The sequence below is a fragment of the Dermochelys coriacea genome, chromosome 8, assembly GCF_009764565.3.
Source record: "Dermochelys coriacea isolate rDerCor1 chromosome 8, rDerCor1.pri.v4, whole genome shotgun sequence".
In the NCBI taxonomy this organism is placed as follows: domain Eukaryota; kingdom Metazoa; phylum Chordata; order Testudines; family Dermochelyidae; genus Dermochelys; species Dermochelys coriacea.
This window is the reverse complement of record NC_050075.1, coordinates 47,922,461-47,937,844: the sequence shown is the minus strand read 5'-3', so window position 1 is coordinate 47,937,844 and position 15,384 is coordinate 47,922,461. Positions and strand designations below refer to the sequence as shown.

Sequence of the window (15,384 nt, the reverse complement as noted above, 5' to 3'; positions counted from 1 at the left end):
GGACATTAGAGAGCATATGAAGTAAGGGTCACTGCCTAATGATGTCTGCCGGAGAACAGGGGAAGGTGACTTCCCGGTGCTGGCTTTCAGATGAAAACTGGCATCTCTCGGCTGCCTTCTCCCTCCATAACGGTCACGATCCATGCAGCGTCCAAATTCCACAACAAGACAGTGAGCCATGCCAAGTACGATTTAAGATAACACCAGCAGCTCAAAGTATGTCTTCCTCTTTCCTAACGGATTTCCTGTGCGAGAGTTCCCAGGTTCATTCTGCAATCGGTTACCTTGCTGTTTCTTTCCCCTCTCCCTCAGCACCCACGCACACATGGGGTTGTTATTGTAGGGTTGCTCAGAACCGCTGGTTCTTTGTTGCTCCTGTTGCTGTGTGCATGAAAGATTCTCCTGCGTGGGGAGGCTTCCGTTGTCGAGGGGCTCCGGAGCTCGGCTGGCCGGAGGGCTGAGGTGGCCGCCTCTGAAAGGCTAGAGGAAAATTCTAGGCTCGGCAGTATGATCTTAAAGTCAGTGACCCTAAGCTGACGTGGGTCCCAAGAGCTCTCTAGAAGTAAGCTGAGCTGTGCTGGTTTACACTAGCTGAGGGTCTGCCGCGTATTAGAAAACCACAGCACGGCATCCCCTGATTGGCCCCATTCAAGGCATGCCTTTGGCTGGCAACCAGGGTCTCTGTAGCAAGACACTTTACCTGAGCAGAGGGTGGGAGACGGTGGAAGGCACCAGCCTTGGTACCATTTTGCCGTTGTAAGGAGCACGCCGGTGCTCAGTGAAGAGAGGCCTGTTTCCATGATTGAGTAAGGCCAGATTGCGATATGCCACACAAGTAGGGTAGTACTTGAAATCAGGGAGGTTATGGTGGGTAAGAATGTCCCGATCTAGTCTGTACTGCTCATCTCTGATCTGCCACCCAGCTGAAGGTGCTCCATATCCAGCCTGACATCCAGCCAAGGAAGAGGGGCTGGCTTAGCCACAGGGAATGAGCAGCTCAAGAGACCTGCCATGGTGGAGAAGAACAGGGACAAAGAGGCCTGCCGCTGTTCCAGATCCGCTGTTGGTGACAGTCAGTTACACGCATACACCCAGCATCTCTGTCTCTCTCTCGAAAAGTTCAAACACTGAGTTAAGTTTATTGTTTCTATCTCATTTATTTTAAGTATGGTTTTACACTTTATTATATGCTGTGACATCTTAAATGGAGCCTGTCACTCCATCTTGACTACTGCTAGGGGCTAGAGCCGCTTACTGTGTCAGGCATTTCGGCAGCCCTGATTAACAATACCAAAACGAATGGATCCAACACAGACGCACACACAAAATCCAATGCTGATTTGCATATTCAAATAGAGCATGGCATGAAAATGGTGTAGCTGATACATGTATATGATCTACATTCAGCACACTGGTGTGTGTGTGTTTAGACGCCCATGTGCACATGTAGAATATATGTATGCATGGTATACAGACACATATGTATATTTATTTATGATATTCTGCAGGAGACAAATTGCACTCATCTCTTCTTCTTAGACTTTTCCTCCAAGGACGGAAGATCAGTTAGGATGACTAAATGGAGTAATTCTTTTTTCTTGTAAGCTAGCATGGATCTGGTGTAAAATTACACATGCAGACATTTTTTTCCCTGAAAGTAACATTTTGTTAGGTTAATTCATGCACTGGAAAAACAAACTTTCTTTTCTTCCAGTCCAATCCACGCTTACAAGTCAGTTTTTTGTAACCCTGTCATTAAAATGCGAGGTAGCCTACAGTAATTTGAATATTTCATTCTGCCGGCTGCTAATGCACTCTGTGTTACAGATGGTACTTGCTCCATCCTTCTGGACTGGGTTCAATTATAAATGAAAGTAGGGAGCTGAGATTTGTCTTTTTGTCTCTGCTTAGTTGGAATAACACAATAAAGCTTGATGGGTAGGAATTCCTCAGGCTGCCTTGTGCATTTCCCATGCAGCTGTCTCCTTGCCACGGCGGAGTTCACTTACCTTTCAAAGCAGACGTGTCATATTTTTGCTTGTGGTTTATTGTTTTTTCTAGACCCTCATTTTCAACTCGTGCAGTTCGGTTCCTTTTTCTATTTTTTTTCCATTAGCCTTTTGCCAGACAATAACAGAGAAAAAGCTGTTTTAAAATACAGCGTGGATGGCGAGGCAACCTGAATTAGCACTTCTGGCAGGAGACTCCAGACTCCACAGCTCTGGAGCTAACTCACTGTGTCACCTCGGGCACATCACTTTGCCTCACCGTGCCTCAGTTTCCAAACCTGTACATGGAGGATAATAATACTGACCGACCTTCGTAAAGAACTTTGAGGTCCTCAGCTACAGAGGTGTACTGTAGCCCTGTTCCCAGCACAATATTGCTGCTGTGGAATGTTTGGAGTTGTTTATAATTGTACAATCATTTTATCCTCAGTAATGAACAAAAACATTTTTTTTCTGCTTTGGGAGGGGGTTTAGAAAATCTGTAGTAAAAGAGACCTTAGCTACGAGATCTCACCACTATAGGAGTTATAGGCTACATCTACACTACCGCAGTAAATTGACCTACGCTACGCAACTCCAGCTACGTACCTTAGGTCTCCACTGCGCGGGGTTGACAGGAGAAACTCTCCTGTTGACTTACCTTATTCTTCTCGTCGGGGGTAGAGTACAGGGGTCGACTGGAAAGCAATCTGCTGTCGATTTGGCGTGTCTTCACTAGACTCGCTAAATCGTCCACCCATGGATCGATCTCAGAGTGTGAATCCTGGCTGTAGCATAGATTTAGCCATATTTTACACAGATTCACCTTGTGACTGTCCTCTCCTCTCCACTCTGAGGGGTAAGAGCAATATTACCAAGAGAAAGCCATGGACTCTGGTATACTTTTCATTGTGGATTTACATTAGTAATGACCAGATGGTTTGCTGGGGATGAACTTTGATCTAGGATGCAGCAGGAATTTGTCAAAGGTTTTGCTTCCTTTTTATCTCCTGGCTGGACCTCGCTAGCGTAAGGTTAAAAAAGAAGTTGGTTTAGCACCCCAGGTTTTGTGGTAATGCAACAATCTCTTATCTTAATGGTATCGGCCTTGGCATGGTTCAATCAAGAGCAGTTAGAAAAGACCCAACAGGGAAGACCGTTTGTGGTTAAGGCCCTGAACCTAGAGCTGGGGAAACCTTTTGTCCAGAACTTTTTTTTTTTTCAGTGAAAAATGCAGATTTCATGCCACCAAAATGTTTTCACAAATTCATGTTGGTTTTGCTGAATTGTTCTTGTAGGTGGATTGTGTGGCAGGGCGAAATGTTTGGTTTTGACATTTTTCTAAACAAAACCTTTTGATTTTTCAGCCCAGCATGAGTTTTGTCTTGAAATTTCTTTCAATTTTATTTAAAAACATTACACAACTGCTCAGAATCTGGATGGAACATTTCATTTTGGGTCAATCAATATGTTGCATTTTGATCCAAAAAAATTTGTTCCAAATTTTTCAATTTGCTGAAAAATTCAAAATTTTTTATTTTTGGTCAATTTTATTGACCCCCAACAAATTTTTTCTCATTTTTTGTTTGTTTTTTTTCGGGGGAATTGCCAGTAAACTGAAAAATTGGTTATTCACACAGCTCTGTCTAGGAGATCTCAGATCATATCCAAACTGTATGTGTGACTCTGGACTTCAGTTCCACATATCTGTTAAATTAGGATAATGACACTTCTTTTCCTCCACCCTTTGTCTGACTTCTCTATTTAGACTGTAAACTCTCCAGGGCAGGATCTGTCTCTCATGATGTGTGTGTACAGTGTATGCACAATGGGGCCCAGATCTCAGCTCTGGCCTCTAGCCACTTCTGTAATAGAAAAAATAATATACAAAACCTTACCCATTACAACACAGCATTGCAGCCTAAAAATTTGTGTCAGCATGATGGTGTTGTATCAAATATAATTAAACACACACGGACACTTAAAAATGTAATTAATATATCCTTTCTAATTATTTTTCCCAATCTCCCTGGTGTCTTAACACCCTTTCAAAAGTGTGAAGAGGTACGTTTTTTTTCCCCAAGCAATTCTGTCCTTTTCCACTTGGTACAATCCAATTTGGGGTTTGTTTTTCTCCCCACCCCTCACCCCCATGCCAAAAAGAACGCAGCTGATCCTGTTTCACAACTGCTTGGACTTGATGCTGCCCAAACAGATCATTTACAGAAGTGAAGGAACAGAGCATTCAGACCAATTTTCAAGCTGGGATTTAACAGGAAACGCTGCCAGTCTGAGACAGTTTGTTCATGTCCTACTCTTGCCTCAACCACATCATGATGCTCATGCAAAGCGGCATCGTCTTCAAGGCAGCAGCATCACTATGCAAAGGGGTTCTGTATGCCACTAATTTATTTGAAGACCCACGTGCAGCCCCCACGTAGTCAATATGGGCCTGGAAATTTCAGGGTAGATGCCGATGTTAGACTCTGGGCTTGGCCACAGACCAGAAAGTTGAATTTGAGCAGGTGAAAGCTGTGTGGTGTATTAAATTCTTTCTTGCCCCCCGCCCCTTCCCTCCCCCCACTCCCACCCACCTAGCTGCAACTAACTGTAGTTGCTCTATTCTGAGCTAGGGTGAGTTATATCCGGGCAGTATGCAGTCATGGGGGAGTTGTGAGAAAAGGCAACTAGCAAAGGACCTGGGAGGCCCATCTGTGTTTCTGAATCTCTAGGACATTTGGAGGGAAGGAGTTTGACTCGTCGTAGCTAAGATCTGTGATCAGGGAGAGGGAATTCTTGACAGTCAGGGCTGATTGGAAATGTGGCTGGGTGAGCACGTATATATGTATGTATGTATGTATGTATGTGTATGGGGGGGAATGACTGCATGTATGATAGTGCGTGAAACCCATCCACACTGCTCTCACCATTAAACCTCCCCATTAGGCAGGCACTTGGTGGGTTGACTTTGGCAGTTCATCATACAAATAGAAGTCACTGACATTTAACTATGTGGCTCTGGGTGTACACAATGTGTGTGTGACTGACTGTATCTGATGGCTACAACTGTATGGGGCTGAAAGCTGTATATGCCCTGCCCTTCCTCCTCCCTGACCAATCACATTTTGCCTTTCCCTGGAGGGACTTCCTTTTGCAGACAGAGCTCCATGAGCCAAATAACTTTTTGAATTTTAAATTTCAAGCCTATAAAAGCTGTAGGTCGCAAATGATCTTTGCTGGAGGCCTGGGGTTGCTGTTTTGAAGCAGCTTCTCTTCTACATCCCTTTGCCTTGCCCGGTAGGTGGTGAGATGCTGAAGCCCAGCCCCTGGCATGGATGTGCTGTGTGCATGCATATTATGAAGGCAGGCATTAAGTCCTGCCCAGGTACTTCCCAAGGGTTGTTGAAGCAGGCGTGATGCCCATTGACAGCCAATCAGTAAACATTATTTCTTAGCAAAAATAACGAGGAATCCTGGTGGCACCTTAGAGACTAACAGATTTATTTGGGCATAAGCTTTCCTGGGTTAGAACCCACTTCATCAGATGTATGGAGTGAAAATACAGGAAAGGCATAAATACACGAAAGGATGGGGGTTGCTTTACCAAGTGTGAGGTCCATCTAATGAAATAAATCAATTTCAGGATACCAAGGGAGGAAAAATAACTTTTTGAAGTGGTAAGAGAGTGACCCATTACAGACAGTTGACAAGAAGGTGTGAGTAACAGTAGGGAGAAATTAGTATTGGGGAAATTAAGTTTAGGTTTTGTAATGACCCAACCACTCCCAGTGTTTATTCAGGCCTAATCTGATGGTATCCAGTTTGCAGATTAATTCCAGTTCTACAGCTTCACTTTGGAGTCTGTTTTTGAAGGGTTTTTTTTTTTTTTTTTTTAAGAATTACCACTTTTACGTCTGTTATTGAATGACCAGGGCGGTTGAAGTGTTCTCCTACTGGTTTTTGAATGTTGTAATTCCTGATGTCAGATTTGTGTCCATTTATTCTTTTGCATAGAGACTGTCCAGTTTGGCCAATGAGGATGGGACCCAAGGTCTAGCGCATTCAACAATGCACTTAGATAGGGAAGGTCTGTAGTGCCGAGTGTCCATGGACATATGGTACGGCTTGATACTGGGCATTGCTGAACTCCCCTGGGTTATTACTGATCTGATGCAGCAGGTTATGACTGCATGGCCACTGCCAGGCCGTGGGCTGGGCAATATCCCCGCCTGACCTAAAGTCCGATCTCCAGGGCTCAATGTGTGGGGACTGTAACAAGAAGGCAGGTTGCATGGCCAAAAAGTGCCAGCTGGCAGTGACCAAAGGTGACTCCAGTCCTCATGGGGCCAGTTCTCCATGATACATCCCTGTGACTGATCAAATCAAGCTGTGTTATGCCCAGTGGTTGCTGCTGCCAATACATGTGAAATGCCCCAGCTTCCTGATGTCTTGTTCAAGCAATGTCCATGTTCCAGATCTGTAGAAGAGGATCAGGAGTGCACAGGTTGGATAGATCCATGCTGTTGTATATAATTTCACCTTCTTTTGGATTCAGATCTGGTGCAGGTCCTTTGTGGCTGCTAAACCAGTTCTCCTTATGATGTCTGGCTGCCTGTGCCCATTAGATGACAATTTACGGCCTAGATAAATGAAATCAGCCATTACTTCCATTGCGTGTCTGGCAGCACAGATGTCTTGTATCACAACTTTTGTGCTGACACTCTGCATTTTTGTTTGTGCCCAAGAAATCCTTACCCTCAGGGCAGCTGCCACATGCTGGAAACTCTCTACTGCTTCTTCAAGGTCTTTTGTGTCCTGGCCAAAGAGGATGGCATCATTCAGATCTGTAAAAGAAGCTGAGCCGACAGCTCTACCGGTATTTGTTAAGATCTGTTCAAGGAGTCAATCCACTGCACAGCCATATAGGGCTCAGGGTCAGGACGCATCCCTGCTTCACCCCAGATCTAGTGTAAAACCTGTCAGACTTAAGGGTCCACCATCACACCGGTGCCCTGAGTCATCATATAGATCTTGAATTAAATTCTGGAGGATGTCGGGATGTCGGGAATGCCGGTGCTTTGTGGGCCTTCTGCAGGGCAAAATAGAAGGCTGCCTTACAGACCACTCCATTGTTGTTAAAGATCTCAAGAACTTTCATGTAAGGAAGGGTGTTAGCTGTGATGTTTTGGTCAAGTTCCTTAAGAACATTGGACCAATGGTCCATCTAACCCAGTATCCTGTCTTCCGTCAGTGCTCAATGCCAGATGCTTCAGAGGGAATGAACAGAACAGGGAAATCAATCATCGGGTGATACATCCTCTGTCGTTCAGTCCCATTATCTGGTAGTCGGAGGATGGGGCACCCACAACATGAGGTTGCATTCCTGACCATCTTGGCTAATAGCCATTGATGGACGTATCCTCCAGGAACTTATCTAATTACTTTTTTAACCCAGTTAGTTTTGCCCTTGACAACATCCCCTGGCAATGAGTTCCACAAGTTGACTATGTGTTGTGTGAAGAAGTACTTCCTTTTATTTGTTTTAACCCTGCTGCCTATTAATTTCATTAGGTGATCCCTGGTTCTTGTTATGTGAAGGGGTAAATAACACTTAGTTTCTCCACATCATTCCTGATTTCATAGATCTCTCTCATATTCCCCCTTAGTCGTTTCTTTTCTAAGATGAAAAGTCCTAGTCTTTTAAATGTCTCCTTATGCGGAAGCTGTTTCATACCCCTAATCATTTTTGTTGCCCTTCTCTGTATCTTTTCCAATTCTAATATATCTTTTGCGGGATGGGGCGACCAGAACTGCCCACAATATGCAAGGCATATCATGGATTAATATAGTGGCATTATGATATTTACTGTTTTATTATCCTGTCCCTTTCCTAATAGTATACTATACTATACTATACTGTCCCTTTCCTAATAGTTCCTAACATTCTGTTTGCTTTTTTTGACTGCCACTGCACATTGAGTGGATGTTTTCAGAGAACTATCCACAATGACTTGGAGACCTCTTTCTTGGGTGCTAACAGCTAATTTAGACCCCCATCATTTTGTTTTTATAGTTGGGATTATGTTTTCCAGTGTGCATTACTTTTCATTTATCAATATTGAACTTCATCTGCCATTTTGTTGCTCAGTCACCCAGTTTTGTGAGATCCCTTTGTAACTCTTCACAGTCTGCTTTGGACTTAACTATCTTGAATAATTTTGTATCATCTGCAAACTTTGCCAACTGACTGTTTACCCCTTTTTCCAGATCACTTATGAATATGTTGAACAGCACTGGCCCCAGTACCCCCTATTTTACCTTAATCCATTCTGAAAACTGCCCATTTATACCTACCCTTTTTTTTTCTGTCTTTTAACCAGTTACTGATCTATGAGAAGACCTTTCTTCTTATCCCATGACTGCCTACTTGACTTAAGAGCCTTTGGTGAGAGACCTTGTCAAAGGCTTTCTGAAAGTCCAAGTACACTATATCCACTAGATCCCCCTTGTCCACATGTTTGTTTGACTCCCCTGAAAGAATTGCAATGGACTGGTGAGGCATGATTTTCCTTTACAAAATCCATATTGACTCTTCCCCAACAAATCATGTTCATCTGTGTGTCTGCTAATTCTGTTCTGTACTATAGTTCCAACCAGTTTGCCCAGAGGCTGATGTTAGTGTCACACTTCAAGGCAACTGCACCTGTATTCTCTCTCCATGGTCCACCAAGGGCACTGCTTCTAGGCTTCTGGCTCCCAGCTGTTACCACTCTTGGGCAGAGACTTGCATCTCTTTTCCTCCTGATGAGTGTTTTCCCAAGCTGCACAGTTCCCTGCCTAAACCGTGATATCCCCTGCAAACCAGTCAGCCTAAACAGGCCAGTTTGCTTTCTCTTCAGAGGCTAGGAACAACTCTAATTGCCTGCAGTTATACATTACCACTCGGCTCTTTCTAAGCAATCACATTTATTCTTAAGGTGAAAGCATGTCAGAGAAAACATATTGAAACCAAAAAATAACCTCAAGCATACTTGCCAATAAGCTTAGCAGAGGTCACCCCAACTCCAGCGTCAGCAGGAGGTGTCAGTCCTTCCAAGCCTACAACCAGGTTTGCCCCATGGTTCCAAGTTCCTAACTGTCTCAGATTCAGAACCAGAACCACCAGGAATAGTTCAGTCTTTGCTTTATACAGCTTGTGCCTTTGATCTTGGCCTCATGAAACAGGTGAGCAGCAAACAATGGTCCCCCTTTAGGGCGTAGCCTCAAAAGGCTGGGTTTTTGCAGAACTGTAAGCGGGGAATTGGCTTTCACCTCCCCCTAAATATTCTCCATTCTTGTCTGGCCCATTGTTCAATACCTTTGAACCCCCAGGCCTTACATCTGTGACATCCCCCCGTTGAGAGGTTATATACAGTCCCAGCCCACAATAATACATACACTGTTCATTTAACACAATGGACTCCAAAGATACTTAAACTTAATTTAGTACGGTCTCCCAAGGAGATGGCAGGAAATTGCCAGATCTGTCACCTTCGGGTGACCAATATAGGGAGTAATCGAGGCTATAGGGAGAAGTGGGCAAGGGAGACTGGATGTTACGGCTCCATCTGATTGGTGCTGTGGCTGTTTTGAATTGTGACTTGCTCTACTGCTTCATTTCTTGTCCATTCTGTTACTGAGGGTTGTCTCCTTGCATTGCTCCTGCCCAGCAGAGCCTATAGCTGGAGTGCCTGACTGCTGGCAATCTTGTGGGTACTGCACTAGACGGACTTGGGATTCACCAGCTGGGGCTTATCTAAACAGGGTGCTTTCCTAGTATAGCTATACTAGTATTATTATCCCACTATAGCTATGTTGGCGGAACTCCCCGTGTGTGGACACTTGTTTGGGGGAGTTAGAGTGGCTTTTATCAGGTTTGCTTAAACCACTTCCAAAGAGACGAAGGACAAACCAAAAATATTCCCTCTAAATGTGCCTTATAAATTTTCCCATGTAGTACAAGCCCTAGTTCTGTGGGTCTTTCCAAACAAGTTCTTTGTTCTGTGTTTGTACAGCACCTAGCACAAGGGTTCCTGCAATACAAATAATAATAAAGAACACCCCCCCACACACATATACACCATCATCTTCTGTCATTAGACTACATTTTTTCATCTCAATTTTTTCTTCTCCTCACTTTTTTTCATCTCCCTGTGATTCTGTCCTCCTTTGAAACACGCAACTTTGCATGGAAAGAGAGATGCTTCTAGCATGGGCTCAGTGAAATGTCAGTTCACTGAACAGATGGAAATTCACACCCTGGTGCATGATGACTTTGACAATGAAATATACCCTCCCCTGGGATGTAGGGTTGATCTCTGTTATAGGGATTTCAAAAGCTTCTGTCCCTGCACTATCTGGGGCCCATCACACACATGAATAACTACATGTATCATACATACATACATATACGACTACTTAACTGCCTTCAAAGAAGAGGAGTAAAGCTGCAGACCCCAGGCCACCAGATTGATGCTGCATGTTTCGGAGGAACCTAGTCTGTTCCTCCAATGGCTTATTTCCGGGAGCTCCTAGCCAGAGCATTCTCACCACACAGTCTTAGAAGAAGGTTTGCTGAAGGAGCACAATCCTGATGGTGGTGGCCCAGGCTCAGCTGTTGGCCAGATTGTGTGGCTGGGCTAGAGGGCATAACAAGGTGTCCTTATCCCCTACTTGTACCCCTGGCATAAAAGTCAGGAATGACTGAGGGATGCTGCCTCCTAGTGCCCCCTGTGGCATAAATCACACCAACACTTCACGGTGGGGAGCATGTGCTTCCCTGTGTGCCAGGGAGATTGCTGAGGGATTGCACCTTCTGAGACACGAGATCCACCCCACCCCACCCCAGACAGTGCGGCTCTACCCTGCTGCTAACATGGGGCAGTGCCTCACGGACATGGTTTGGCCCCAAGTCCAGACTAGTGCTAATCACCTATCCGGGTGGTCTTTGTCCTGCGCTTGCAATGGGACGGGTATGCTCAATCTCCAGGTCCTGGGGTCCTATGAGCTCCCTTACGAATGGAGACAGATCCCAGCTAGTGTGAATGAGTGTACTTCCATTAGTGTTGATGCTGATAGGCACTAGATGAGAATCTAGCCCATAAAATCCACCAGTAATACCAAATATGCTGTCCCCAGGGGTGCAGTGTACACACCAGCTTGAAAGATTCAACTCAGGATCTGCTCCTGATACAATACCACAGCACTGAGATATATTTATAGTGAGAACACCCATACATTTATTATCCAAGATCAAGATTCAAGAGAGAGTGATTAAGGACAATGGAAACAGAAGGTTACATGTGAAACAAAAGTATACACTTTCTAGAGATTAAATTTACCAGGCTGACCACCTGGCTACAGCCGTCTTGTCTCACCCAAAGCCTTTTGCAGCGTTTCCAGCCAACACTGGTTGTGATCCCCTTTCTATGATTAAACATGCTGTCCATTTACTCCTAGGGGCAGGATGAGAGGGTGCTTTCCTTGTCCCACAGATGCAGCGCAGTACATTTTTGCAGTGCACTCCCTGAAATGAGGCTCTTCCCCGGCTGTTCCTCCTCTTCTCCTCCTGTTCAATCTCACAATCCTTCATCTGACTTTAGATCAGACCAGTGATTGTGAACAAGACAACACCCAATTTACATTGCGACAGGTAGATGGGTAAACATCTTTGGTCTGGCAGGAAACCAGTTTTTCACCTCTGCTGGGGATTAGCAACTTGATACAAAATACACACACACACCCCTCCTTACATAATAGCAGTACATACATAGTATAATAATATTCATACCCAGTGTGACATCAGCTTTCCTTTGATACCTCAGCTGATATTCTTTGGTGAACCAGGATGTCCATACTAGTAACCCCCTTGCCAATTGATATTTAGGGGTTTGGGGTCCCACCTTCATTTTACAGTAATTTCCAGCCTCCTACAATGTCTGATAGTGTGGCTGCAATTTTTTGGAACTTTTATTACAATAAAGAAGCATTAGTGCCAACCTAAGGCATTCAATAATCATGAGTCTGGCCCTCAAAATCATGAGATTATCTTAAAAATCATGAGATTTAAAAATAATAATAAGTGCTGGGTTCTTTTAATTGTCCTTCTGGGTTTTTTTGAGCCTTTAGGGTGTGGCTGAATCACATTTTCTCTGCAACAGATAGGGCTAGAAATTTACTTTTTTCTAAATAAAAGCTGAGATTCTCACACAATCACGTGACTCCAGGAGCTGGAGTTTTCAGGAAAACCCCAAATATCACTGAGCCAGAAAGCTAGTGTCTGAGTCAAGAGTGGCGGACCTCCCTGCTTTTTTGAGTATTTGTGGGTCACTTTTGATTTGTTTAGCAAACTTGGGACACGTGGACTATTGGTGCCTGACAAGCATCAGTATTTTTGCTGTTTGTAGCGATCGTATGCTGTCTGACTACCTGGGTTTATTATTTAAAGTCTCAAACTAACACAGGAAGGGAATCTGAAATGTGGTGGGTTTGAAGCCACTTTTAATCTTGGTCTCCTGTCAGTTTCGTCACCTACGTATTTCTCATCCTAGATGCTTTGTACGTAGAACAGCAGCCCTGAGGCCATCCGTGTCCATGGGGGCTGACCTCTAAACAGGCTAGAAAAGAGGCAATTCCTTTTTTTGTTTGTTTGAGGTCTTTCTTTGTTTGTTTATAATTTCATGGCTTGGCCTGGAGAGGTTGAAATGGGACGCTGGCTCTCTGAGAGGCTTCGGAGGCCACAGATTTTTGTCAACAGATGCAGTTGGTTCAAAAGCCAGTTTCTTTTCAGTGGAGAGGATTCATATGCAAAGCACTGAATAGGAGAGAGGGAGTGGGAAGCATGGATCCCAGCCGGGCAGGGCACTCTTAATCTCAGAGGTTCTTTTATGGTTGGCCTCACAACCGAGACAAAACTCAGACTCTTCATCATTTCCTCTCTTAGTTTTTTTTGTTTGTTGCTACTTAAGAATTAAGCTTTAAAGGCTCAAAGCTTTAATTTAGGGCTCTGATCCTGCGAATGCTTGAGGTTAAGTGGTCACATTGAAGAGTGTGTGCATGTATAATAACAACACCTAGCTGTTATCGGTGCTTTTCATCAGCAGATCTCAAAACGTTTTTACAAAAGAGGTTTCATTAGCCCCATTTTATAGAGGGGGAAACTGAGGCAGAGAGGGGCAATGACTTGCCCAAGGTCACTCAGTCAGTGGCAGAGCCAGGAGTAAAAGTCAGGTTGTGTGCGTGTGTGTGGTGGAAGGGAGTAGTTGCCAAATTCTTATCCCAGCTTTGTGACTCCAGCTGTATCTTTGGGTAAAGCACATCCCCATTTTGCCTCAGCTTCCCGTTGGCAAGATGAGGCTTGTAATATCTGCTTCACCAAGGGCGTTTGGTGGGTTGGTTTGTTCTTGTTTGTGAAGAGGTGTGAGGATGGAGTGCAATGGAAGTGCTGGATTCTATGTCTTGGCTGGTGGTTGCTTTGCACCACAGTGAGGATTTGCTTTCTCCTCTTCTGTGGAGGAAACGGGAGAAATCCCTTTATCCCAAAGTCCAGCAGTCCAAGGTGCCATTCAGAACTGAGGCCTTGGGGTCTTTCACCATGAGGCGGGATTTTGCTAGCATTTTACCAGCAACCCTGTCAGTCTGGAATCGTAACAATAATGCTGGTGTTGATCTAGCACCTTTGAGCCAATGAGCGCTAAGAACTCTACAAAGGCAAATGTGAGAAGTGGGGAAACTGAGGCATGGAGTAGTGCCGTGACATGCTTGGGGTCACAGAGGCAGAACGACATATAGAACCCAGGAGTGCTGACTGCTGTTCCCACTATCTGAGAACTAGAATGTGCTGCCTCCCAATTCTGGCCTCTTTTTAAAATCAGATTCTCCCTCCCTTGGTGGGATGTCACAGACTGGAGGGAAGAAATCCAGTCTAGATTTATTTTTTTTAAAATGCAGATTTTTTTATGCAAATGGATTTTTTTCATGGAAAATATTTGCCCTTCATCATCCAGCTCTAGCTGTTTCATGAGTATTATTTATATTTATGATGCTATTTATTTTCTGTGGTAAGGTGGCCACTGAGGGAAACAACTGAATATCCAACCAGGCTGTCCTGAGGACCTAGTTAGAGACCAATCCGCGTGGCACTCTCTCTGCAAGGAGCCTTACGTCTCTTTGGGATTTGCCATGCCAAGGATGATCTAGTTCTGTCGTTGGATGGGTGGGGCTGGGGGAAATCGTGGATTTCTCTCCCCTCCCTGCTTTAACGTGGAGGTGTGGTTACAGTTGCGGGCATTTTCTGCATGGCTTAGTCAGGTGCTGTGAAACTAGCTGACTAATAACAGCTCAGCTATAATATAGCCTGTGGTCCGACGCTGGTCCATTGGTGCTCTGCAGCACACGTGTGGGGACTGAGCAGAGTCTAGAGCTGGGTAGGCAGAGGATGCAGCCTTGCCCTCCCGCAACTGTTAAATTGCATTAAAAGGAGCTGGAAATCCATTGCCTTCCTAACTTCTTCTTTGAATCTCTATAGCTCCTAGCAAATGCAATTGTGGACAGGGACCCCATCGCGCTAGGCGCTGTACAAAAGCTGAACAAAAAGGCCAGGAGCTGGCAATTGAAGTGTAAGACAGGAGAACGGCTGAATACAGACCAACAGGAGAGTCCAAGTAAACAATAAGACAGTGCCAGTTGGCCTGATGGGCAGCAGTCTCTGCACACCAACGGCATACCCTCTGCTTTTCCATATAAGCAACTGATGGCGCTGCCAGAGGGATGTTACCTTCTCCTGGATAAGCTGGTGACTGGAAATGGGAAAAGAGATGGGTTTGCAAGACAATCTCAGTAGTGTAGGGTGGTCCAGGCTCTGACAGATTTTGGGAAGCCCTGAGGTAGTTTATGTAGATAAAGGATTGATTACATTTCCGCTAATCTTCTCCTGGTCAAGGCAGGAGAACTGCTTCATTAGATAAGCTGATTACTTCAGGCCCGGTAAGAGTTGTTGATATGTGGAATTACTCCGATCGGATTCAACACTTGGCTACCTTAGGTAAACTTGCCTTGAGGTCAGTGGTTTCAAGCAGTCCTGAAGGGTTAGGCGGGATGTCTGACCTGGCATGGGGTGGGTAGGAGACAGAAAGAGAAGGGGTAAGGGAACCTTAATTACAGGTCTTTCCCTCCCCATAAGAATGTGGTTAAATATTTATTTTAGTTCTTCCAAGGAAGGAACCTGATAAGGTAATACAATCCTGACAGTTTTGACCTCCCGAGGAGTTTGGCTGAGGGGTCAAAGGTCAGCAGCAAAGTACTATCGTGGGGTAATTAAGTTGCCAGAATTTTTTTATTTGTTTGGTTATATTGAGCA

The 15,384-nt window shown here is 44.6% G+C and overlaps 1 protein-coding gene across 7 annotated transcripts in view; it reads left to right on the top strand.

Annotated features, from left to right (window-relative positions):
* The window catches only part of PBX1 (PBX homeobox 1), a 249,883-nt gene that overhangs the window by 165,180 nt on the left and 69,319 nt on the right, over positions 1 to 15,384 (top strand). The gene's annotated exons all lie outside the window — the stretch shown is intronic.